The 24,920-nt window shown below is 40.8% G+C and overlaps 1 long non-coding RNA gene across 1 annotated transcript; it reads left to right on the top strand.

The window, feature by feature from the left end:
* Positions 1-398: 398 nt before the first annotated feature.
* On the top strand, positions 399-23,465 carry LOC136558836 (uncharacterized). Its single transcript, XR_010783935.1, has 3 exons — positions 399-510; positions 890-1,026; positions 23,305-23,465. It is a non-coding gene; the product is annotated as an uncharacterized lncRNA (long non-coding RNA).
* Positions 23,466-24,920: the final 1,455 nt, after the last annotated feature.

A 24,920-nucleotide genomic window follows, 5' to 3' on the forward strand; every position in this document is an offset into this window, starting at 1 on the left:
AGTGTCACCAAACGTGCAAACTCAGAGGGGAGGATATGGATCTGTAACAGACATATTAAGAATGGAAAAGGGAGACATTTGCAGCAGCAGAAACCCTTTGTGGTTTAGATGAGCAATAAATGAATTTTCAAATCGTTCAACTTTGGCTTTTGTCACACAGAAACAAAGCATTTTTATTCTCAGTAATTCTGCTGAGCTGCCTGCCCTGTCTGTGTTTTAGATGGTTATTTTACTGTACTTGAATGCCAAATTTTGGATCAAGAAAGACAAAAGTTTTTTTAAATCAAATAAAATATCTTTCCTTAATGTTAGATAAATGCCTTTGGCCAGCCATATGCCTGAAGCAGAACCAAGTGCCTTATTTATTTGTGTCTTTAAGACCAGGAGCACCAGAAAGCCTGAAATCAGAAACTTTGGAAGCATGAAGTGTATGCTGGAGGAATGTATGGCATAAGTGGATGGAGACTACCAGTGATCTTTCCTTCTCCAGACACTTGTAAATACAGCCAGGTAATGACTTATATATCAATAAGTTTGGATTCGTTGCAGTCAGGTCTGCTGCTGTGTTTGGTACTATAAAATCACAAGATCTTAATTACTACCAAAAAAGTGACCATGGGACGAATATTAACGTATTAATAGAGGCGTATTAAAACTAATATGTGAGAAATTAAATAACCAGTGTTGGTGTAAATCACTGCAACTCCAAGGACTTGATGGCATTGCCAACTCACAGCAGCTGAAGTCTCTGTCCCTAGACCCATCTGATTATCTTAGCGGGAACAAAATCCTATTGCATGAAAATGGGAGAAGCATGAGGGAAAATTATACAAAAATCTATCTGAATTGGAAATTGCCAAAATAAACGCATTGCCAAATATTTTTACAGAGAAAGGAGGTAGAGATATGACCTGAAGAGAAATAGCACTTGCTCTGAATTGACTGGAATTGCTATGAAACATCATGGGAGAATCATCTCTTGGAAAGCAGCACAGAGTTGTTTGATTGCACTGGCTGCAGAACAAGGTAATGCAGAATGTTCTGAATTTAGTTTTGGGACATCAGTGTTGCTCTGGATATAATAAACCTGACAGTGAAAAATTCAGGGACGTTTATGCAAAGCTGAGGAGCCTAAAGCAGCCACATACCTATAGAAAAATTGGAATTGCAGCCACACACCTATAGAAAAAGTGGACTTGCTCTCTTGTCCCTAACAGTGGCTTTTTAAAAGCTGTACTTTGTAAGGGCCTTCAGAGCTGCCTGAGACATTAGTTGAGTGAGCCAAGGCCAGTTGTCTTGACTGGAAGCATGTCCACAGCAGGACTATAAAGAAGTAGTAAGAAGACAATGGATTCATGGAGATATGCATGGGTGGGTGAGAAAGTGAAAAAGAAAATAAGAGAGTAGGTAGAAAAAATGTAACCCGAGTCTTTGTGTGGTGATCTATGATAAAACATCAGGTGTTTCTGAACCTGTACCATGTGTAACATGGGAAAAGTCTGTCTGTATGGCAGGAGAAAGCATTCTGTAGAAGTCTGAGCTGATTCCTGGTAGGGCTTCCAAAATTTATATAGATAAAGGACAACATCAGGTTGAAGTTTTGTTCTTTCCCAAGGCCTTTGCTGTGTCCAATAGTGGGGCAGCCACAGTGCACTTTTTGTAGAAAACCATCAGTGTGGGAGCCTTGTTCCCAGGGATTAGGCCAGGTTTGCATCCTGTCAGGTGCATGAATGAATGTCCATAGAGCTCTTCAAGCACAGTCTGCAGATCCTAAATATCTATGACAGCCCTTCTGCAGAAGGCTGTTTGTGAGCTGTGCTGAAGCATGGCCAGTGACCAGCAGTAGTTTTGCAACAAAAAATTCCTTTCCCTCCCTCATTCCACTTTGCAGACAACTATATCAAGTACTGCTGTTATCTGGGGCCTTTAGCTAGGACTGTAAAAAAAAAAAAAAAAAGAGATGCTGTAAGTTCTAAATACTCTTCAGGAATATAAATCTCTTCCAAAGCCTTTTTGGAAGTTCTCCATCCATACAGAAGCCTTCTGAAGGGCCTTCATAAATAAAGAATAATAGAACTGGGCATGTTTTCCAGAAATGCCTTTTATCTTACTAGCTGAGGATGCTGTTTTGTGGTTTTTTATCTGCAGCAGGAGGTGCAGTAGCCACCCAGATTAGCACACAGCTGGGTCACAGGCAGAGAGCAGCAGGGCTGACAAGTCCTGCAGCACAGGAGCTTGTTAGGCCAAAAGAGCAGCGTGCTGTGAACTACTCTGGGGTCTTGGCAGCAGTGCAGCAAGCGGTGCACAAGTTCTATAAAATTGATTTTCCAATAGTGTTGGCATTTTGGAGAGGAAAGGGAGAAGAGACAGCAGCGGTGTGAAGCCATTGGATCACATGCGCTCTCACATATGAAAAAGGCTTGTGCTTATCTCAGGTCAGCAACAGGATATGCAGTTTTAGGGCAGCTATCAAAGGCACTTTTGTTTATTTATTTAGCCACTTGCAAAAGACGCTGGGTTGTCAGCTCCAGGGGCTAAAGTCCTTTATTTATGTGCTGAAAGGTGCTCCATGGACGAATGCAGCCTGGGTTTCCCTGTGTCACTCTGCCAGCGTGGCTCAGCCCTGATCCGGTTTCCACACTCATTCAGCACTTGCTGAAATTGTCACCTAGGGAGTAAACACTGCCAGCCACAGCCGTGGTTTCTGAGATATGGAGTCCAGCCCAGGCAGAAATTTGCCAAGATAACCTCATTGCAACTTGTGCCAAAGAGCCACAAACAGCTGGAGCATTGAAGGACTGTGACATTTAAACAAGATACTGAAAATGCACCATCATGTTAGAATGCATCCAAATGTGGAATTTAGAAATTAAAGACTTCCTACCACATTATTATATATTCACCAGGCAACATCTAGGTTCAAGGGACAGACTAAATAGCTGGGACACTGATCTTCAGTGTATTTTTTTCAGTGGTAATTTTTTTGGGTGGTGGCTTCTGGTGAGAAGCAAGGACAGTGTAGAACCTGAAGGTACACAGGGAATGTACATAAATGCATTCTAGTCCTGTGAGTGCGTGCATCTTTCATAAGTGTGTCACTTGCTAAGAGTCAAAATAAGGTCAGTGCAGTTGAGTAAGTATGTATAAAAAAGGGCAGGGAAGAAATTCCTGTCAAATCAAGCTAAAAATAGATGGCTGAGTGGATGAGAAAAATGGCATAAGAAATGCAAAAAGAAAAACTGCAGTCTAGAATGAAAGCAGCCTTGCACAAGAAGTTAAATTTTTTTCTGGGCTTGATTGAAAATATTTTAAATATATGTGTCATTGAAGTTAGAATGAAAATTAACGTATTTAAGTTTGGAGGTTCACAGTTTCTCTCTCCATGAATCTCTCAGAGATTCTCTTCCTTCCTGCCTTCCTCCCTCTCTTCTTTTCCCTCTCCTTCTCCTTCGTTCCCTTTGTGGCATCTCAGATCCACAAGGAAGGAGAAGATTCTAGGAACTGCACTTGAAAGCTTCTGCCCAGGATCCCAAGGCTTTCTGTGTAGTCATCAGCAGGCAGTCACAATGACAACTGCATCTGGCAATACTGCTGACTGAATTTATTTCAATTGGCACTATATCTGTAGAGATACAGACTTTATACTTAGGCCTACAAAAATATCAACAATTCATTTGAAATTATAGTGAGATAGGGCAATAGCCCTCCCTGTTTTGCCCTTCAGTGTATGAAGGTAGAGTGTGAATTTCTCAGGCACACATCTTGGGGTGCTCCTGTGCAGGCTCAGGAGTTGGACTTGATGATCCTTGTGGGTCCCTTCCAACTCAGGATATCCTATGAATCTATGAACGATTTCTACTCCTGCAGATTTACAGTCCAGAGAGTGCAACAGATTCCTCTGCAGGTGGTAGAAAGAAATAGCACACACAGAGTGTGATCATTGTGCTCATTTAATGCATCTATTTTAAGTTAAAAAATTGTGTTCTGGAGAGGCCTGTTTCTTTCCTTCACCTGTTGCAGATGGAAAAGGTGCCAAACTTCATAGACATCTAACTTTTAGGCCTCAGAATAAGGAGATAATGATGGTATCCTGTGTAATTTGCTCAATAGCCCAGGTTATCTGGGTCAGTGTTGAGGAATGTTTGTGTTGCAGCAGTCACAGGCACTTGTGTCAGACAGCAATCACTGCTGGCATTGACAGTGCTGGGAAGGACACATTACAGAGCAGTTTGAAAAATGTCTATTCCTCTTAGCCAACGGAAATCTGCAAATTTACAGTGACAATTCAAATATCACAAGTTCTCGTTTGCAACAAATATTTCCATTTTGCAGCATTCAGCTTTCTCACAAATTTGACCTTTCCCTCAGAAAGCACAAGATGCAAATGCAAAAGTGAAGGAACCAAGAGGTCACTTGGAAACACAATTTTCCATTAAAAGCAGTTTTAATGAAATGTATTCCATCAGCTGGAGTTGCTTTTGACAGTCAGTAAGAGATGCAGCTGCCTAAACACAGGATTCATGGTCTGTCTTAGAAATACTTTAAGGCATCCAGGACACCTGCATGGAGCTGGGGATGTGACATCAACCTGCAAGACCCTTGCTAAAGCTGGGCTGGGGATGGGGAAGGACACTCCAGGGCATCTGGAACAGCATTGCACACCCCGTGGCTGCACAATTAGTCCCAGAATCCCTCCAATTTCAGACAATAAAACATCCCATCTGATGCCATTACTAGTGGGCTGTCAGAGCCTAATAAAGGAGAGGGGGCAGCAGCACAGAGCCCTGGAATCTCACCCTAAATTCATGACACTCTTTTGGCCCCTCCTGGTTATTTTTCACCAGAGCAGCCAGAAATTCCTGCACTGGAGCTCTGTGTTGTAACATCCAGCAAGTGCAGCACACTGGGGGCTGGCTCAGCCAGTGCCTCCATGCAGGCCCAGAGCAGGAGGCTGGGTGCAGGACAGGCACTCTCAGCAGGAGCCCAAGCTGTCCTGGGAACACTTGGAGCACGTGGCATGCAGCCACAGCCAGCTTGGCAAGAAAAAAGAGAAGTCTGATGTTGGGCAACTGGATTGTGCAAGGAACACCGGGATAAATGGAGCAGGAACTAGTAATCAACTCTGTGAGTCTCCCTGAAGCTATACAAAGACAAGGAGGATTGATAATTGTCTAAGTTAGCTTTTTATATATTTTTTTTTAATTTTTTTTATTTTTAAGTCTTAAGGTCACAGTGGCAACACTGGATAGCCATGTGGTAGAGAAGGAAGATGAGAACAACTGGTCCAGGCTGGCTGCAGCTCTGACCATCCTGGTCCAGTGGCAGGGGGCTTGGAACAGGATGATCTTTAAGGTCCTTTCCAACCCAAACCATTCTGTGATTCTATGGGAGTATAATATAAGTGGAATTGGAATTGTAGAGTTCTCAGGCCTTTTCCTATTTCATAATTATATTACCATTTTTGCTATAATCGCTGTGAAAAGATAAAGAATTGTCTCTTTATTCTATAATGACCCACTAGTTGGTGTCAGCAAAGAATTGTTAGGCTGCCCTGGATTTCTGAGCTACTGCTTGACCTTTTCTGATGAAAGCAGGGGCTTAGCCATGTTGTGTAAGATTTGGTGTTACTACCAGAACGTGGGGTATGAACCTTCTGAACTTATATTTTAATGGGATGGCAAATGGATCTGTTAACAGCATCAGTTATATTCTCTTCCACATATTTTTAAGGTTTAATGAGGAAAGGCTTAAGAAGGTTTAATGGGAAAGATATTTTTTTTAATTCTTACCTCTTTTAGTAGAATTATCACATGCAAGTTGAACTAAAGTACACAGGACTTCAGAGGTAGTGAAAAATACATTCCCAGCTGTGTTGCTGATGTGGAACACTGAACTATGACCAGCTTAAAGTGGCTCCTGGGTTTTGTCTTAGCCCTTTACTCCTACACTACACATTTTGAATGTGAATTTCTGCTGGCATTGTACATTTACCCCAGTGAAGAATTTGGCCTTCATGTTGCAGAGACAAAATCTCAGTATCGTGTTTGTGTTTGGATTGTTCTTAGTGGGTTTTTTTGGTAAGTTGTTTTCTTATTTTTGCTTGAGTGATTCATTTATGAAACAAGATGATGAGATTCAGGTTTCTGATGGTCTTTCCATTACCCAGGAATTGAAGTACTCTGAGCAGGCCAGGACTTGCATAAAGATAAACACACATACTCAAAGTGAGCACAAACACTTTAAATACAGCTTGTGCCCTGTGCTATTTACCCTGCTGATCTTCTGCTGTGGATTTATGGCTGTTGTCACAGTACTTTCTTTTCTGGCCTTTCTTGGAAGAAAGCTTTTTCAAGAACTAAATTAATTAAATTCACAGAGTGGTAAACTAAAAATATTGTCCATGCAGATGCACATATATACATGCATATATCTACAATTAGAAATCAGTTCTTCTGGAGATTTGATCTAAACCTGGCAGATTAGAATATCTGATAATTTTAGTTTATTTTGAATTTAGATTTGCAGGGCAGATGCTGGACTCCAGATAACATAAATACTTTGGGAAAGAGCACCAGCTTCTCATATGTGTATCCTTAGAGTCTTATGAAGATCCATTCCAAATAAATTCAAAGCCATGTGTCAGTTGCCAAATGTATTATTTTTAAAAGGGGAATTTCTTGCACCAGTCTTTTTGAGAGTAAGCTGCTTATACAATTTCTGGACTCTTACCTCATTTTCCAGCATTTCTGGTGCAGCAGAATAAAGATCATGTTTTATTCCAGTTATGAGATTTTAGCTATATATTATTAGAGGCTTTAAAAGTAGTTTTACATGCTTGTAACCAGAACATGGGCCAAAATGAGTAATGTTTTGCCACTTCTGCTGCTTCAGAAAAAGTGATCTTAACTTCAGAACCAGCAGTGATGTTACATCTTATATCTTCAAATGAAACTTGGTCTCTTGTGGCTGTGCTGGAAAACTGATACGTTTTCTGTTTGCTCTGTAGGCAGCATTTCAGTCATCCTGGCTTTCTCTTTTTCTGCATAATAAACAATGAGTGTCATTCAAGGGGTTTTTTTTCTTATTCATAAAAGAGAAATCTCGTTCTCATTTGGTGTAGAGCCACTTCAGATGCTTTACTAACATTTTATTGTCTGCCTCACTAAAAAATACACTGTCTGCCCAGAAACACTGTGGCTTCCCTTAGATTGTTCTCTTCATTTGGTTCAGGTGGACAATAAAACATGCTGAATGACAGAGTGTCACTGATGACTAGAGAGCTTTAAAGGAAACCCATTCTGCCTCCTGCCTTTTCATCAGTTTTCATGTATCTGAAATTACCTTGCACACACACACTGTATTTTAATGGACTTGTGGATACATTTCTGTTAAATTTTAGTGATTAAAAGTTAGCAAAAATAGGTACCTAGATGTTGAAGATTTATAAACAATCTGCTATTGAGAAATGTTGGTTACATGTATTTTTGGTAAATTATTCTGCAGTACTTGGAAAACATTAGAAAACTGAGGGAGGTCCTTTAAAAGCACAAAGAGATGTATACATGTCCATCTGCTCTGGGCATAGATGAAAGAGATGACTGAGAAATTCCACTCTGTGGCTTGTATCAGGGGTGTGAGTTGGTGGAATACCTGGATTGGTAACAAAAGACATTTCTTCCTCTCAGGTTGGAGTTTGCCACGTTGCAGAGCCTGGTACAAAGCCAGCACCTCTCGTGTTCCCTTTTGGCTCAGACACTGCACAGGTCTCAGGTGCTGCACAGGGATAAGGTGTTATTTACATTTCTTTTTCTTTTTTCACTCTTCCTAGTCAAGCAGAGGTGTAAGTGACTGTAATTCCTCTCTCCATTAACTAGATGTGACACTTCAGCAACTTTTGCCTGACATACATCTGGTTTTCTGGAGCCCCTTATCCTGGGGGATCTCCTGGACCTTCAGATGCCCTTCAGGTATTAGATACCTACTGTGTGATTTTCAAGGTAACCAGGAGATGTTTCTTTCTTTCTGAAATGCAGGTAGGGGTTTTTTTTTCTGCTTATCAGATATTCAGGCACTATGAGATGGATATGGTGTAAAATATGAGGCATTGGGAAGCAGCAATGATGGCAGCACAGGCGAGGTAATTAAATGAACCATCTTGGACAGGGCTCATACTGGATGCTCAGAATGTTACAGCTCTCCACCTCTTAAAATTACATACACTCTTCACAAGGCCTCTTGGTTGAGTTATTTATTTATTTAGAATTTATTTAGTTACTTATTTATATAGAATTTATTTATGTTGCTGCATGTGCAGCTGAATGTGAACTATGACATCATGCAGTGCTGCTCTGTCTCTGGGTGAAGGTGTGAGTGCAGAGATGTACAGAACTTCCTTCTGTGACATTCCCATCTGCTCCACACATGAGCTGATAGAAATAACCTCTCGTAATACCCACAATTTTCTGTGGTTCTAATTTTTATTGTGCCTGCTGCCTGAAAGATGATAAGACTTATTCATAAATTCACACTCCAGTGGTTTGATAAATATATAACAGTCTGAAAAGGAGTTTCTTGGTGCAGTGCATGTTATTTATCAGGTCTCAGTTTTCCTTGGGTTTGGCCCTAAGGTTTGTTGTTGGTTTTTTGCGTTTTTTTTGTTTGTTTTATTTTGACATTTTTGGCCGACTTCTCTGATCCTCTTCCTACTAAGAACCACAAGGAAAAATAGCACTAGGGACAACTAAAACTAAATTAGTGGTGACAAAAAATATGTTTATATACCTTTATTATATTATTTCTTCCTCTCAATCTGATAAATGAGGAGGCGAGAATATTGTAAAGTGATATTCTATAGTAGGCACAACGCTTATCAGTTACTTTCCTTTGACCTTCTGCCTTAGAAAATTAATTCACTTGAGCTATTCCTACACTAGAACATTAGGAAAAAAATAATGTTAGCACTGGTGAATATAATCTCTGCAGGAAAGCTGGGCAATTATTCAATGGTCTAATCTTATCTCTTGTTTCATTTTTATATGGCAAGTCTACATTTAAAGTATTAGATATACTGTGCTTCTGCTCAGTACCATCAAACCCCAGTAAATAAACGCTGCTAAGTGCCACCATGAGTGAAGGAGCTTATAATGAGAAGTGTGAGCAGTCCTGTGCACCATTCATCATTCTGTTCAGGCCCATATTGGGGCTCTTTTTATCAGCACTATTCGGAGCGGTGTCATCACCTCTGGAATAAATCTTCTGTCAGTGTCTGTCGTCCCCGTGCCCTATTAAACTCATGCTCTCACATAATCACCAAATGTCCTTTGGATGTCTTTCATTAACCTCTGACCTGAACCCTGCTGCCTTCCTGTTGGTAGGTAAATCTATAACATGACATTTGCTTATGACTCAACCTTTATCCTTGCTTAATAGTTGTGCCTTTCAATTTTTATTTTTTTTTTTTTTGTTCTGGAGCAAAAAGATAGTTACAATCTTAAGGCACAGCTCAGATTTTAAAGGTTGGAACACAATATTCACCTAAGTGTCTCCTAATAGATTTTCTAATATTTTTCCACAACTGCATATTGAATCTTATCAGTTGTAAACTGTGGCATTCACATTCTCTGGAAAATCCCTTTGCCCATGTTTTTTCTCTGAGGCTTCTCAGCTTCCCAGGAGAAAAATCCTGGGCAAGGGGATTTTTTAGACAATGTGAATGCCACAGTAAACTGATGCAGGATGTTAGCCTCTCAAGTAATAATTTCATTCCTGATAGAAATTTTCTTTCCCTCAAATATGTTCTTCTTGCTGTGTTTACCCAATCAGAGATTAAAGATTAATTAATTCAAATTCAGTTGTGCAGCTGTGCCACAGCTTAGCCTGAAATTTCCGATCCTAGCTACTACACAGGGATAATGATAATAAAAATAAAGCAAGATTGTGTTCCCATGAGGACCAAGTGGGCTGGAAAGTAGTTCCTGCAGTGCTCTCCCTGTGGTCCCAATGTCTTACTGCAAGGCCTTGGTCAAGCTACTTGCTTTTTCTATGACTCATTTACCTCACTTGTAAAAGGGGCCATGGTGAAACTGTGCCTGCAGAATAAAACATGAAAAATGGCTTCTATTTACCTCTTGTGTGCTCAGGAACCAGGCTGATGCTCTTATTAACCCTGCTCAGCTAAGTGTGTGTACAGAGTTGAAAGCATACTGAATTATATTTCTCTTCCTTCAGCCCTCCCTCCCCCCTGTGAATGAGCCTCTAGTTACTCTTAACTGTAATTAGTACCAATTAACTAAAATTCTTAGCAATTGTAGTGCTGCAAACCCATTGATGAAAGGGATTCCTGGCAGTGAACAGAAAAGGAAGCAATTGGGGTTTGTGGAAAAGGCAGGAGTGGCTGCTGTTCCCTGGAAAGGGTTGGAGGAATGGGCTCAGCCTCTGATGGGAAACAGGAGACAGGGAATGGGTGTGGCACCAGAGGAGCTCAGGGACACAAAATTCGGGTATTAAGGGAGAGTCAGACTGTGGGGAGAGAGCAGGGGGGAGAGGTGTGGTGGGGGTCTGTCTGCAAGGTGCTGTAGTGCTGGTTTAGTCTTTGGAGTGACCACAGAAAAGAGCATGGGGCTTCCTGCAGGAAAATCAGGGTAAAAATATGACTGAATGTACATGGATGGCTTTTGTAATTCTCTGCTAAAGTGCTGTAAATCATCCTGAAGCAATGGTAAAGTAAGAAGAGATTAGATAGCTTTATATTCTCCTGAGTTTTACATGCACCTTTAATAAGAATATTTTAGCAGAATTGTGTTCGTATAAAATTTTCAGCTAATTTTTGTAATGGTGACAGTGCTTCCTGCTCCATATAATGCACACACACTCATTAAATCTGTCTTGATTTTGCTATGCAGGAAGCTAAAGCAAAATGCCAGCAGTTTGTTCCTGAAAGTTTCTTACACAGTATTCAGGAATGGCAAGTAGGTTATGCTTCTCTTTCCTGTTCTGGTCTGAGGCTGTCTCCTCACAGCTGGAAGGCCCATCTCTTCTCAGCTTGTGAGCAAGCACCATCAAAATGGAGGCAATTTCAGGGAATTGGGAATGAACAGATAAGCCATTTGTCTCTTTTTTAACCTGCAGTGTTTTGATCTAGCATTTCTCCCTGGTTTTATCCGTGTTGCCCTCATTTCTCCTTTTTCTCTCTCATTTTCTTCTATGCTTGAGTTTTTGTTTTTTGATATCAAGGGCCAAAACCCCCAGTGTTTATATTTTTCACTTCATAAAATACCTGGAAGAGGTTACAGGGGTAGCAAAGGAAGCTGTAACAAAGCCCAGCTGTCAGCAGATACCCATCCCTGGTGTTGGCTGCCAGCTGTAAATCCTCTGCCTCTCTGGAGAGGTTGTTGGCAAATTAAACCACGAGCTGGTGAGATGGCAGCTCCAAAACAGAGGCATGCAAATGTCTGGCAAGAGGTTGTTGCCAGGTCAATCTGGTCTCAAAGGGAAAACCACTGAGGAACACATTGTGTGACACCATCCCTGGGCCATCAGGGCCTATTAATGCCCTTGGGACACTGAGCCAGAGCCCTGCAGTGACAGGGAGATAGGGACAGGGAGCAGGGAGCTACAGAAAATGTGATGGAAAGGTCATTTCCCTCATATGAGCCTAGTGCCAGTCTTCACTTGGGCCCAGCATCCCTGGTGGTGCCCCTGATGTGACCTGGTACCTGGGCACAGGTTCACTGGACAGGGATCTCTTGTGTCGGGGGTCATTGGAGCTGTTAAAATTCCAAATAATGGTGACACCAGTGACAATAACCATAAGGTACAACAGTGCTTTGGAGCTCTAGCTCTGGATCAGAATTATATTGTGCTAGGCACAGCAAAGCCCTTTCCATCTCCACTGGAGAATGGGATGAATAAAATCACAAAAGCATGAGAATAGAATTAGAAAATGAAGGACTGCCTCTCTCTACTTTTTATTTGGATTTACAAATACATTTGGAAATGGTTGTCACAGTCGAATTTGGCAAAATGCAGTTGAGAACCTCTGGAAAAAAATGTATTTTGAGGAGAAATGTATAAAGTACGTCTTTTAGATGGCTCCAGTCCCACAAACCTGAGTGTGCTTTTGATCTGGCCATGGCAAAGCAGAAGATTTTCAATGGATGACAACAACTAAGAGGATTTTGGATGATGGCAGCAAAGAAACACAAAGGGTGGTTAATTGTGTGACCCACAGGGAGCACTGGAAGACATTAATGGGTATAAAGAGGCCATATTTCGATAAGTGACCATTAGTCTTCTGCAAATGTTCCTTGAAATATAAAGGGATGATTTTCTCTCTCCAATTAATCATCCTAGAAATCCTCCTTCGTGTAATCTTGAAAACACAGGAGAGGACTTAGTATCAGTAAATGTTGCCAGATGTACAAAATGGCAGAGTAATGTGTTGTATAAAATGATTTTGGGTGGCAGAAACTGGATAGGAAGCCAAGAATACTGCACCAACATTTGAGCTTTTCTGCAAGAGGCGTTGCCAGCCTTGGGAGGGAGCACTGGATAATTTATAGGTTAACATTTTCTTTTTATGTGAATAGCATTTTTTCTCATTTATAGTTAATTAGGTTAAGCATGCATGGGGAGTGAGGGAGGAAAGACTTTCAGAGAGAATCTAAAAGATTAGTAATTTGAATGAAGTAAAAGAATCTGCTAAAGGATGTGGCTCTGGAATTAAATATGTTGCTATAACAAGTGTAAGTATCAGATAGGAATTTTAAAGGTTCTTACATTAATTATAGCAGCAGCATAAAAAGAGGTAGAGCATATTTACAGATTTGGCACATGGATTCTTTTCCCAAGTAGCTGGTGTTTCATTTTACTAGAGGAGGAGAAACTATTTGTCCCACCATTTCACAGGTTTATATCTTTTGCACACATTTCTTGTCTCAGGGGTTTTGGTTCACATACAGGATCAGTTAAGGTGAATTACAAAGTAAAATGAACATTTCCTTAACCACTGAATTTCTTCAAATCTTTTTTCCTGTATAAAATCCTCTTGACACTTTCTGGTTGGATGAATATTTTTTTGGCAGATTCTGCGTGTCCATCTCTACTCAGGGACTGGAACAGTTTCCTATAGGTCCCTCCAAAAACTTGGCACCATATCTAGTCTGGGACAGGCTTTTGTGCAGACACTCAGATGGCTCAGGGTATTGAAATCACCTGGGCCTGCAGGTTGTTTACTGGTGCACAGACCTGTCGAGCCCATGGTGATGGTGAGGGTTACACTGTGGGCTGGCATCTCCCACTACAAGGGTGGTGCAGTTCTCCTTTGCAGCACTGCATCACAGGCTCTGTCCCATCCTGATGTCCCATCTCCCTGGAACAACTGGCTGGTTTTAACCCCAAGCCTGGCTTTTTTCACTCTCTGCCTCTGTTGAGTGATCCAGAGCATAAATGCTATGGCCAGAGACAGGATTTTGTGTCCCAGGGTATCTGTGATGAGCATTTTCACCTGGAATGCCTTCCACTGTGTAATTTTTAAAAATGGTCAAAACAGCTTTTAACTAATTTTCAGTACTCTTAAATGTTGGGTGGAGTTTTTAAATGTAAGTATATAAGTTCAAATTTAAACACTTTTATCCAAAGGATCTGATGTACAAATTCTCCCAGCTGAAGAGTGTGCAGTACTTCTGATGACCAGGCAGCACTTTGAGTTAGATACTAAATATAGATTTAACAGTTTATTCCTTGACACCCAAATAATTCAAAAGGTGAATGATTTATGATTTCAAGAAATGAGTGATTATTTGTACTGGAAAACACTGCCATTTTTATTGCACATGAGCAGTTCCACATGGAGAGTTATTCAAAGTAGCTTAATATTTGTGCTGTGCCCATAAATGCCAGTTTCTTTTTCTAGACAAGGATCTTTAAAATATCCTAAAGGAATTGAATGCTGAGCCCAGTGAAAGTCAGGGAGAGATAAGCATTGAATTTTCTAATTATAAAAGATCCCAGTGTTTATTGGCTTACCCCCAGCTGAGACAACAACATTTTGGGATAAATTTGGGGTTTTTCTAACATGACAAATGTAGTGCAATGAGTTTAAATGCCCTGCCTTGGGTGACCCAGGGAAGCAGAAGCAGACACAGTAGGACAGAGGCACCTGACTCAGAGCCCATTCACCTCCTGAACCACAGCCCTTCTCTCACAAGCCAAGGGTATTCTTTCACATGTGCAAGGAGAAATGTCAGACAAAACAACAGCTCAGCCAAGCTCACAGTGGGTTTGGATAAATAGGTTTTGGCCAAGCAGCCCATGCTGAGGAGCAGAACCCAGACCTTTGAGATGGCTTCCTGCAAACTGGAAGTTGGCTAACTGCACCTGTGCCTCTGGTGGCTCCTGGCAAGTCCTTCAGCCTGAAAATCTGGGCAGAAATGACTTACTGAGTAGAGAAATAGCTAACTAACACTGTGCAAGAGCTCTGCCCTAAGTGGGAGACCCTGAGACCTGTGCTGTCTCCAGCCTCTTGCAGGGCAGGATTGAATTGCACGAGGGCTCATCTAATGCTGCTGAGGTATTTTGTAATGCTGGGAGGTATTTTGTTGCACCCTTTAGCCCCTGCACTTGCCCAGGCAGCCCCATGAGCTGAAGCTGACTGACATTGGTGCAGTTTAGGCACTTTGAGCATCAACCAATACCCACAGGGCAGCTCAAAGAGTTGCAGTGATCACTGCTGCCTGTGGAGCAGCACCAGGTCTGAAGGGCAGCATGAGCTCTGCCACTCCTGATTGCTGCACCTCTAAAGCATGTCCACAGCTCTCCATGAAGACATTCCAACACAGAATGTTAACAGGACTTGTCCCTCTGCCCATGTGTTGGTTCCCATTTGTGGCAGGAATGGTCACAGCAGGAGGATCCAGGTGAGGAACTACAGGGCTCTATTTCCTGACATCCCTTCTGCTTAGAGAGGCCAGTTTGCAGGGGGACAGCTTTGAGATTAGACAGGTGGACTCTGCAGCTGCTGCTGTATTTGTCCCAGCAGCATCAAATGTCTCCTATCTTCATCTGGGAGAAGAAGGAAGAGAGGTAGGCATATTTTATCAGTGATAAAAATGGCAATATCCAAGGAGAGGGATCAAGGAGGGATAAGAAGGACTGGTGTGGCATCACTTCAAGATGTGGATCACACCATTGGCAGGTGAAATGCTTCTCTTTGGACCAGCTGGTTTTCCCATCTTTGGGAATGGCTCTTTCCCTTCTCTACTTCCATACTTGATCATCAGGGCAGTGGGAGGTGCTGGGTGCACTAGCAGTGCCTGGAGAGCTGCATAGCTCTGAATGGCTTTTGCTGTTTCCTTGTGGAATCTATCCTGGAGCCTGTGCCAGTGGGTGTTCCAAGGCCTGGCTCATAGTAACATTCCTTTGAGAAGTAATGGTTTCACTGGGAGAAGTTGCCAGTACATTAAAAATGTAAGAGCGACAGCATTTTTCACACAAACACTTGCTGTCAATATAGATGATGAGCTACGTGCTGCTGGTTTCCTTCTTGGGGTGGGAGACAAAGGAGAACTGGACTTTGTGGTGAATGGGTGCTTGTGAGAAGCTGGTGCTGTTCAGTGATTCATGAGCAGCTTGCAGACATCAGGAGTAAAGGTTCGTTACATCTCTAATTTTTTTCTTCCTTTGGGCAGGTGGCCTAACAGCCCAACAGCTGATCCTACATTTTAAATTTAATTTTAATTGAATGCACTGTTAGAGATGCCTTAAATTGACTCTTTTTGTTTGAATTTCCTAAGGGAGTTTGCCCCAAGACCTCTATCCTAGTGATAACTTATTCTGGCCAATGGAGCCAGTGTGTATTTATTGTACAGCTCTCCGTCCCCTCTCTGGCTCCTGCTCCCATCAACACTGCAGTTGCTGATGACTAGAAAATTACTCAAGTGTGAACAGTTTCACTGTCTGTCACTGTGCTCATTAGGCTAGTGAGAAAATGTATCTATGGCTCTGTCACACACAGCCCTCATTAGGTTAGCAGCACATTGAGATCATTGCCTGTTTTAAAGATGGCTGCAGGAAAATGGCTGGGTAGTTTGATGCTCCTCAGTAATAAGTGGAAGTAGCAAAACCAGGGCTTGCTGCATTCCCTTCTGAGATAATTGCATTGTTTGCAGAGCCTGATCAATGGAATGAAGGGATACTGCTGGGCAAGGCAGCATAATCCCAGTTCTTACTCTGAGTGGAAAGGGCTGAAGGTGCTCAAGATAATTCAGTGTGCAAAAGAGATTGAGGACAAGGACACTCCACTTTTTGTGTGGGCTTCTCCTCCTTGTGTGTGTTAAACTGGAGGAGCCCCACTGAGGGTGCTGTGCTATTGTTTGTGTCAGCATGAGCAGAGTTTAGGTCTATCAGCTGTAGCTCTAACTGGCAATGAGGACCACCAGGGGTTTCTAGTTCCTACCTCCAGCAGTTAGCCAAAGTAGCACTAATCAATACAGAACCATTTTAGCCATTCCTAGAAGGCTGCTTTTAGACACTCTCACTGGCAAATGTCTGTGCTGTGCTTCTGCTAGAAAAGATGTGCTAAATGACCACATGCCTTCTCCCTAATTAATGCTGTCTTTCTAGTTTACGTCTTTTCCTGGGCAAAGAGTGCCACTGACTTCCACACTGGCATTTCCCCTGAAGTTGATCCATTAACCTTTATGTGGTCTGGAAAGACAGGTTGTTGTTTAGTCCAACCACCAGAGCAGTAGGACTTGCAGTACGACCAGAGTGTAGGATGGGACCTTTGTGTTAATGGGAACTGCTGCTTGCTTTGCTGCAAAGGGTGATTCTGGGAGCTGCAGCACAGCCCCTTCTGCCATGGCTTTGGTGTGGACAAAGTCTAGCTCAGGATCTCACTAGATGTTGTTAGCATTGGCAGGTGATGGTTTGCGTGACACTACAATTGCTCAGAAAAGTAATTTTACATGAGGAATTTCTTCTACGCTTTCATTGTAAAGTATTTCTGCTGGTGGTTTGCTTCTGTGTGGCAATCCCCAAGACTTGAAAAGCAGTTTGCACCCAAACTTTTGCATCAAGTGAATCTTTGTAGAAGTGTGTGGGGCAGTGTCTGGTCGCCCCACTGCACCTGCAGTGCTGGTGATCAATCTCTATTCCACCACAGGAATGTTCATTAGAGGATCCGTGGTGCTTTGTAGCTGATTAGGTTCATAGCAGATATGTATCCCCTAGGGATAAGATGATGAAAAAAACTTAAGGCCTTTTTGCTTATTTAAAGTTGATATCCAACTCCAAGTTAAATTGGATATCAAGTACTTGACTTGCTCTGCATATATTCTTTTCAATTCCGTATACATAGGATTCTTCTCATTATCTGCATTTAAAAATTCAAAGGCAATTAGCCCTGAAATAGCTAGAAATGTAGAGAAAGAAATGTTTGAATTTTTATTTCTCATAAAGTTCACATTTTCTTTTTCATTTAAGTGGAACTTTTAATTTCTTTTGAAGCACATAAGACAAGTGTAAAAAAAAAAAAACCCCAGAAAAAAAAAAGAAAGTCCCTCATGGGACAGGAGGCTGAAAAGGACAATTATCATGAAATAGAATATTTGCTTCCTGGGCTAGTGATTCAAACACTCTTTGAGAGGCTGAGTCTCTATCCACATGTTGAGAGTTCTGGTGCTGGGATAGCTGGGCTCTGCTGTTCTGGTTCTCCTGGCAGCTGAAGCTGGGCTGGGAGCAATGCTGGGTGTTTCTAGAGGTGTGTGTGCTCAGTCCCAGGCTACAAGGTCACCACAAAGCACAGCCAAACCTCCAGCACCACACCATCTGCTGTGTCCAGCCTGTCCCTGCCGTGGGCTGGCGTTCAGCTGACTCGACAGTCCCCAGCAGGAACTCAAATTGCTATCCAGGCCAAGCTTTGGAGCTACCTGTGCAGGAATACCTGTGTCCACTCAGAGGGTGAGTGGGTGCTAAGGAGCATGGGAGCAGAAGAAAGGGCTCAAAATCTCATTTGAGACATAATCCTGGTGTAGCTTATGTGAAATAGCCACCCCAGTTCCAAAGGAATTGGTGTCTCCATATGAGCAGACAGAGAAAGCTTGGCTCTCTTGAACCCAGGCCCTGAGCAGCCACAGGACAGGAGCCAATTTCTTGGATTTTCCCTCTGTGTCAGAATGGAAGCAGTCTGGTGAACAGGAAAGCCTGAGCTGTGGCTGCAGTGCCTGGGTGGGGACAGCTCAGGGACCTGTCCCCAGCTCTGTGCCATCACTGCATTCCTGCAGAGCAGGCTCTCCATCCCTGGGCTTGTCCCACCTGGCCACTGGGAATGACAGGTTCATGCCCTGCGTTGATTTTGCAATTGGCTTCAGTTTTATATTAGTATTTAAGTTTCCTTCTCATACATAACTTGTCTTCAGACACACCAGCTTTTCATGGAAGTAATTAATTTACAGCAATATCACTTAGTTCATCCAGCTGGCTGGTTGTGCCTTATTAGTGCTTAGGAACAAGACTGGTTTTTTCTTCTTTCTGACAGGGATTCTTGGAGCCTCAATGAGCAATTAGTTTAAAAAAGCTGTCCTGGAGAGACAGAATCAGTACTAAAAAGGCCCAAGACCTAACTTGAAAATCTTTGAGATGTCTGCAATTTTGTTATTCTTTTTATTTATCAAAGGATACATTATTACTAACAATCTTCCCCAAGTACATATCACCATTAAAAAAATAAAACCAACTTTTTTAAGGTTTACAAGTTAATTTTAATAATTTTAAATTTAATAAAAAATACAGCATCATATTCCAAGAGATAAATGAGTGTCCTTCTGAACAGGCGAAGCTTCAAGTGTTTGGGGTTTTTTGAAGAATGGCATTTTTATAAAGAAACTTCCCAAAGCAGAATTACTGCAGGAATTGACTTTCAAAGGACAGTTGGGGGCATCAGTTTCTTCTTTTTATTGGAGCTGGTGGGACCCAAGACTAGACTGTAGACTTTTTAACTTCTGTAAACTCTGCAATATCTGCTGCACTAGGAAAATAAATAACCAACAGCAATACATGAAGACATTATGGGTAACATGGCCTGAACTAGTACCTCACTAATGTGTACATAACCTGCTTTATAAAACCATATCTTATCCAGGCTAAGGACTTAATTATTATTGATTAGTTCTGCCCACTCTTCCAATATCAGTCATTATTGAAATAATCTCCCTATCCCTCATTAAACATGCATCTGTTTCCATGGGAATGCATTTTTAAATAAGAAATGCTATTTGAATATCATTGGTTTCACTGGTTGTTCAGGCACTTGGTACTGTGGTTGCCCAATGTGTCATAGTTAATCAACTCTCATCTCTTAACACTGGCTGCAGTTATCAATGAGTTGAGGATTAATATTCTGGGCGAAGCAGATGATAAATCATTTGTATATAATTAGTGTACAGCAAGGTTACAGCTGACATGAATTTTTATCTTAATTATGAGAGAAATTTGTTCCATTAATTTAATTTAGTTTGCATGAGTGGCTAGACACCTAACAAAGTTAATCTTACACCTGTCATTACAGCAGTAAGGAGAGGCTCATTTTCAAGCTGTAGACACAGAAACTCTGGTATATAAGGATAATGTTGCTCATTCTGATGTGAAAATAGATGATCGTAGACAGAAGATACAGAACCTACTCTCTTTAAAGGCTTCCCAAAGGATTTATGTGTGAATATTACAGGGACTCAAATCTGGTTGCTTCTGTACCAAGCAGACTAATTTTCCTTCATTCTCCTTCTGTACTTCTTCACGAGAGAAGCATGCAGTGCCTACAAACAAAGGCAAAGATTTTCCCTTTATTTTCATTTTAATTACTTGAACTATCTACATATAGTTAACATGTGAAAATACCATAGCCCTTGTGTGACATAATATCTGCATTAATAGCTATGGGTGAAGAAATTGTGCTGCCTGCAATCCAGCCTTCATATTTATGTGAAAAAGAATTATTCATAACTTCATCTACTACACAAATGGCAATTATGCAGGCATTTCTGAGGTTTCAGCAGACTGAATAAACCTAAATTCTGTGTTAATTATCCAAGCAATTATCAAGTCTGATAAATCATACATGATTGATAGATAAGGTGGGGCTGTTTGGGTAAGAGGATATGGTGTTAGTTATTTTGCTGATAATTAACCAAGCACCGAAATGAAAGAAGACTATTTGTGGCATCTCTTATAAAAATGTTTATCTTTATAGATTTGCTGATTATAGTTATTTTATTCTGGTAGTATGACATGGAAAAGGAAAAGCCAATACCTGAGTCTTTTTACAGCTAATGAGATGAGACTGAATACAGTGGAGAGAGAAATATAAGTGAAAATTGCATTCTGCACTAGCTCAAGTCCAAATACATATTTGTAATACAAGCCACAGTCTTCTTCACATTTGCAGCATAAAAATAACCCTCAAACAGAAACATTAATTGAACAGTAACTCAGATTAATGTTTTGTAATATTAGTTCACAATTATTACTCTCAGCTAAGGTCAAGAAGTGTATAGTTGGATATTCACAAAGAAATGACTGATTTAAAAACAAAGAGCTCTAATGGAATTCAATAGTGCTTTTCAGTCATTCCAGTTGGCATCTCTATTACCTGAAATGATTCACAGTCCATTATGGGAGCTTCCATGCTAATAGAATGTCTATCTTCTGTAATACAGACACATCAGGGCACTAACTGAGAATCTGTCACAATGAATTTCATCTAGATTTCACTTCATCTCTTCATGGACTGTAAAATTTGCTCTTGTACAATGCCTAAATTTACTGTGGGTAATTGAGAGAGATCTATAGATGCAGCACACAGTAAAAAGCAGTTTTCCAAAGATCTATTGTAAATTGTGCAGATTTGGTTCAGTTGGGAAAAGATTATGAAATTCTGGACACCACTGGCTGCTAATTAAATGTTTTTGGTGAGCTCTGAAAATATTTTTAATGGATCACGATGAATAGAAAAGTGAAAACAGCAGCCTGGGTAAAATATCTCTCTTGCAGCTAGAAAGGCAATGAAAAAGCTTTTCAAATCTAAGAAACCCAAAAAAAGAGATAGGCAAATGAGTAAAAGCAAGCTCCATTACCCCTTGTAAGACTTATGGATCATATCAAGTAGACCTATGATATTTTTTATCTCTCTTGTGTTTACATAGTGCAAAGTGGGATATTATCCACTTAATCTGACTTCTTCTAGTTCTTTAGAAAATCGTTCTTACAAAGACAGGCAACTCCATTTTATTTTTGCAACTGAGAATATCCACCCTATCTGAAAATGTTGATGTTAAGTTCTATGCTTGGATTCTTGATAAAAAATTAAAATAACGTTTAATGCGCGGTTCATTTTTTTTCCCAGATGAATTCTTGCTCCTCTGTTCATTAAACATATTCTGAGCATTTTCAACCATTTCTAATTTTTTTTAATTTTACTTGTTTCCATTAATAGCTAAACAAAGTTATTGGTATCCTTACTGATCACAGGCTTGAATATTTGCTAGCCAGTTGCAATTGTGATATACTCTATAGCTTTTTTCCTAAGCCACAAACAGAATAATAGCATCACGCTTCACTGCAAGTGAAGTGATCTCAGCCTTTACATTAGGAGAAAATCAGAATGGTATGACTGCAGTTCATTACTGAAATAGGTAACTGATGAACTGAAAAGACAAAGGGCATTGTTAAATGAAATGTCATTATTAGAGCTGCTCATGTTTAACAAATGTACTGTAAGTTAATTCAGTGGTGTTTTCTCCAAAGTTCTCTGTAGGACATTCACCATTCATGCTTGTGTCTTCACATGTTCAAAGTATTTTTATTTTCTTTGTGGAAATAAACATTGAATAAATTTTAAGTAAACATCACTTAAACTGTTGTAAAAACTGCTACATAATTGTTGTCCAAGGTTTACTTCCAGAGCTATGGCTCACCCAGTGAGGTCTGAAAGATGAGCATTTTTGAATGTTTTTGAATGTTTATGTATATTATGTTTGAATAAATGCCTTGTTTTCCTTGAAGGAAAACAGAAGGTAAGTCCAGAATTTCATGGGGAAAAGGTTTAGTGTTTAGGCTTCCATTCAGCAATTTGTGACTATGCAACAAAGCACTTTGGCATGTGTTTAATGTCAGGACCTGAAGCATCTGTTTTAATATGTTGCTGAATTGGGGCCTTAAAGCACATGCAGAATCTTGGACCTTGTATTTTAAGAGCTGTGTAAAAGTGGTGTTCTGATATCAAATAAAAAACATATCATACTTTCAGCATCTCTGGGAAACTGTTTGCATTGCCCCAGAGGTGATAAAAATAATTTATGGACTCGGTATTTTTCACAACAAGGAAATGACCTCAGCTTTGGCAATTGGAGGTAGTTAGTGAAGCTTTTCTGCTACATTTATAGATTTACTTGAGCTACATATTCTTTGACCTGTATTTGAGATTTATTGGCAGATACAGAAGTCACAGTGAATAACCTAAAAAGAAATTGATGCTCTGTGCATTTTGTGCATGGATTGACTGACAGATTATGAAGGGCTGCTTCTTCACAAGTGATTGAGGCCTGTGCCCTTGCTTGTTATAAATATGTCTGCTGGGGTGTCATGTGAATTTTTTAACTAGAAGTTTTAATACAACAGGAAGATTAAAAGCATATTGAGACTATTGGATGTGTGAATACGAGCTTGAAAAGAGGATATATGCTATGGATGCCACAAAAAGGCATCAAACCATCCAACTCCTGGGAGCAGCCCTCTGTCCTCTGAGCAGTCCCACTGGCCTGGCACCTCTTTAAGAACAGGACTGCAGAGTCCCAGTCTGTGGGGCAGAGCATTAGTGATCCAAAAGAGCAGGGCAAGAAGGGTTCCCCTGGTTCCTCTCCTCCTGCTGTCCCTGTAGTGACACTCAGGTCAGCACTGAGAACAGCCAAGGCTTCATCCAGAGCTGGCTTAGTCTTGAAGGGGTTTGGAAATGAACTCTGGGCCTTTGAGGTACATATTCATGGCACTTCTCAGTGCTCTGCATGATCCTACAGGATTGAGTGATTACCTTGGTATGTAAGGGAGGGAGAGTCCTCCTGGGCTTCCTCAGGTGGATTGAGCACTGAGCAGTAAATAAGGGAAATTGATGCTCTATTTATTTGGTGGTCTAGCACCTGACTGGAAATCACAGACCACACAAGCACCCTTTTTTCATGATACTGCCATGGAACTAAGCTATTAATGACATTACGTAGATATTCCTAATATCTTTTCATCCCTTTTTCACTTTAGGCAAGGAACTTGAAGCTGCAATCAAATATCTGGACTGACAGTTGCATCATTTGCCTGATGGAGATTGGAAAACAAACAGCCCCCTCTCCCATCTTGCCACCAGAAGTGAGACTAATTTAAGGCAGGACTGTAAAAGTTTACTCTTAATCTCTGTTCTTGTGGCCTTAATAACCTTTTCACACAGTTTTTTGGCAGCAAAAAATAATTGGCAATTTAAAAGTTTTAAAGCAACCCATGGTGCTGTATCTTCATTGTCTCAAAGGAAACACAAGACATAATAAAGAGTAGAAATTTACTCACTTGAAACTGAGCTTCATCCTCATAAGTTCAGCTATGCATAGATTTTAAATGTATGAAAGAGGGATATAAGAAAGAAACTACAACAGATTCTCTCTGTTCTACTGTCACCAAAGACATCACAAACAAACTACTTGGACTACAAACAGCTATGGATGAATTAATATTTTCTGCCTCCTGAATGTGCTACAGGAGATCTCTGAATTGGAAATCAACCTTGCACTGTCTGAATATGCCCAGAGCTCTCTGAGCTATCTGCAGCAACACCAGCACCAGGCAAAACACATTTTCTCGATTTATTTCCACTCATTTGTTTAACTTCACTGCCATCTGCTGTTAAGGAAGAGAACCTGGCCTGCAGGCCTGGTAAATAGCTGTGATGTGCCCAGGTTTGGCTTGCCAAAGCACTTCCAAGTCTTACCCAATTTTCCTGTGTTGTAAAGGACAGGAAGCAAATTGTTGTTCACATGGTTTGTGTCCTGTGCATCCTTACCTCATCCAAGGGAATGTTTTATCCCTGTCACACCTTGTGAATATTCCAGCAGCACCAAGCTAAGTCATGCCACCATTCTTTGGGCACGTTTTCCTTCGGCATCTTCCTCCCACTTTTGCTCATGTTCTTTTTGACAGCACTATTGCCCTATGTTCCTTCAAACAGATCCTGGAAAATGCCATCTTTTCCACCCAGCATAAAAGTACATAGAATAAGAACTTGAAAAGTAATCAGTAATTATGCCATCTCTCATTTTGTGCAATGGAAGCACCATCAGTTTATCAGGCAGAGAGTGCTGGAGCAGCTGGATCACCAGCTTCTGTCATTCTCTATGTCAGGAAGTTCCTTCCAGTCCAGTTACTTCATCCTGGCATTTTCACTGCATCTAAAAAATAACACTCAGTGTGGACAATGGGTTGCATCCAGGGAAAAAAAAATACACTCAACCAACTGAACAGCATCCACTCAAAAAAACCCCAGAAATATATATGTATATTTAGGCTATGAATTGAAAAATAATCTGCTTATGGAAAAAGATGTCAAAAGTGGAATATATTCTGCTACTGATGGGTGCAGTTAGAGACAGGAAGTCTGTACAAGCATGATATTTTCTATTGCTTCCTATGTACATGTTTCCAGCTTTGACTCAATGACTTAATTCTTTGGCCTGATTCAACAGAAAACTACAAAACTTTCCTTTGACCACAGCAGGCATTGGCTGAGACTGCTAGCAAAATTACAGTGGAAGATAAGGTGATATTTGAAGATTAACATAAATATTGTGTTCAGAAAGTTAATTGAATGGCCTTGAAAGGTAAATGATAGT

The sequence above is a fragment of the Molothrus aeneus genome, chromosome 7 (assembly GCF_037042795.1).
Source record: "Molothrus aeneus isolate 106 chromosome 7, BPBGC_Maene_1.0, whole genome shotgun sequence".
In the NCBI taxonomy this organism is placed as follows: domain Eukaryota; kingdom Metazoa; phylum Chordata; class Aves; order Passeriformes; family Icteridae; genus Molothrus; species Molothrus aeneus.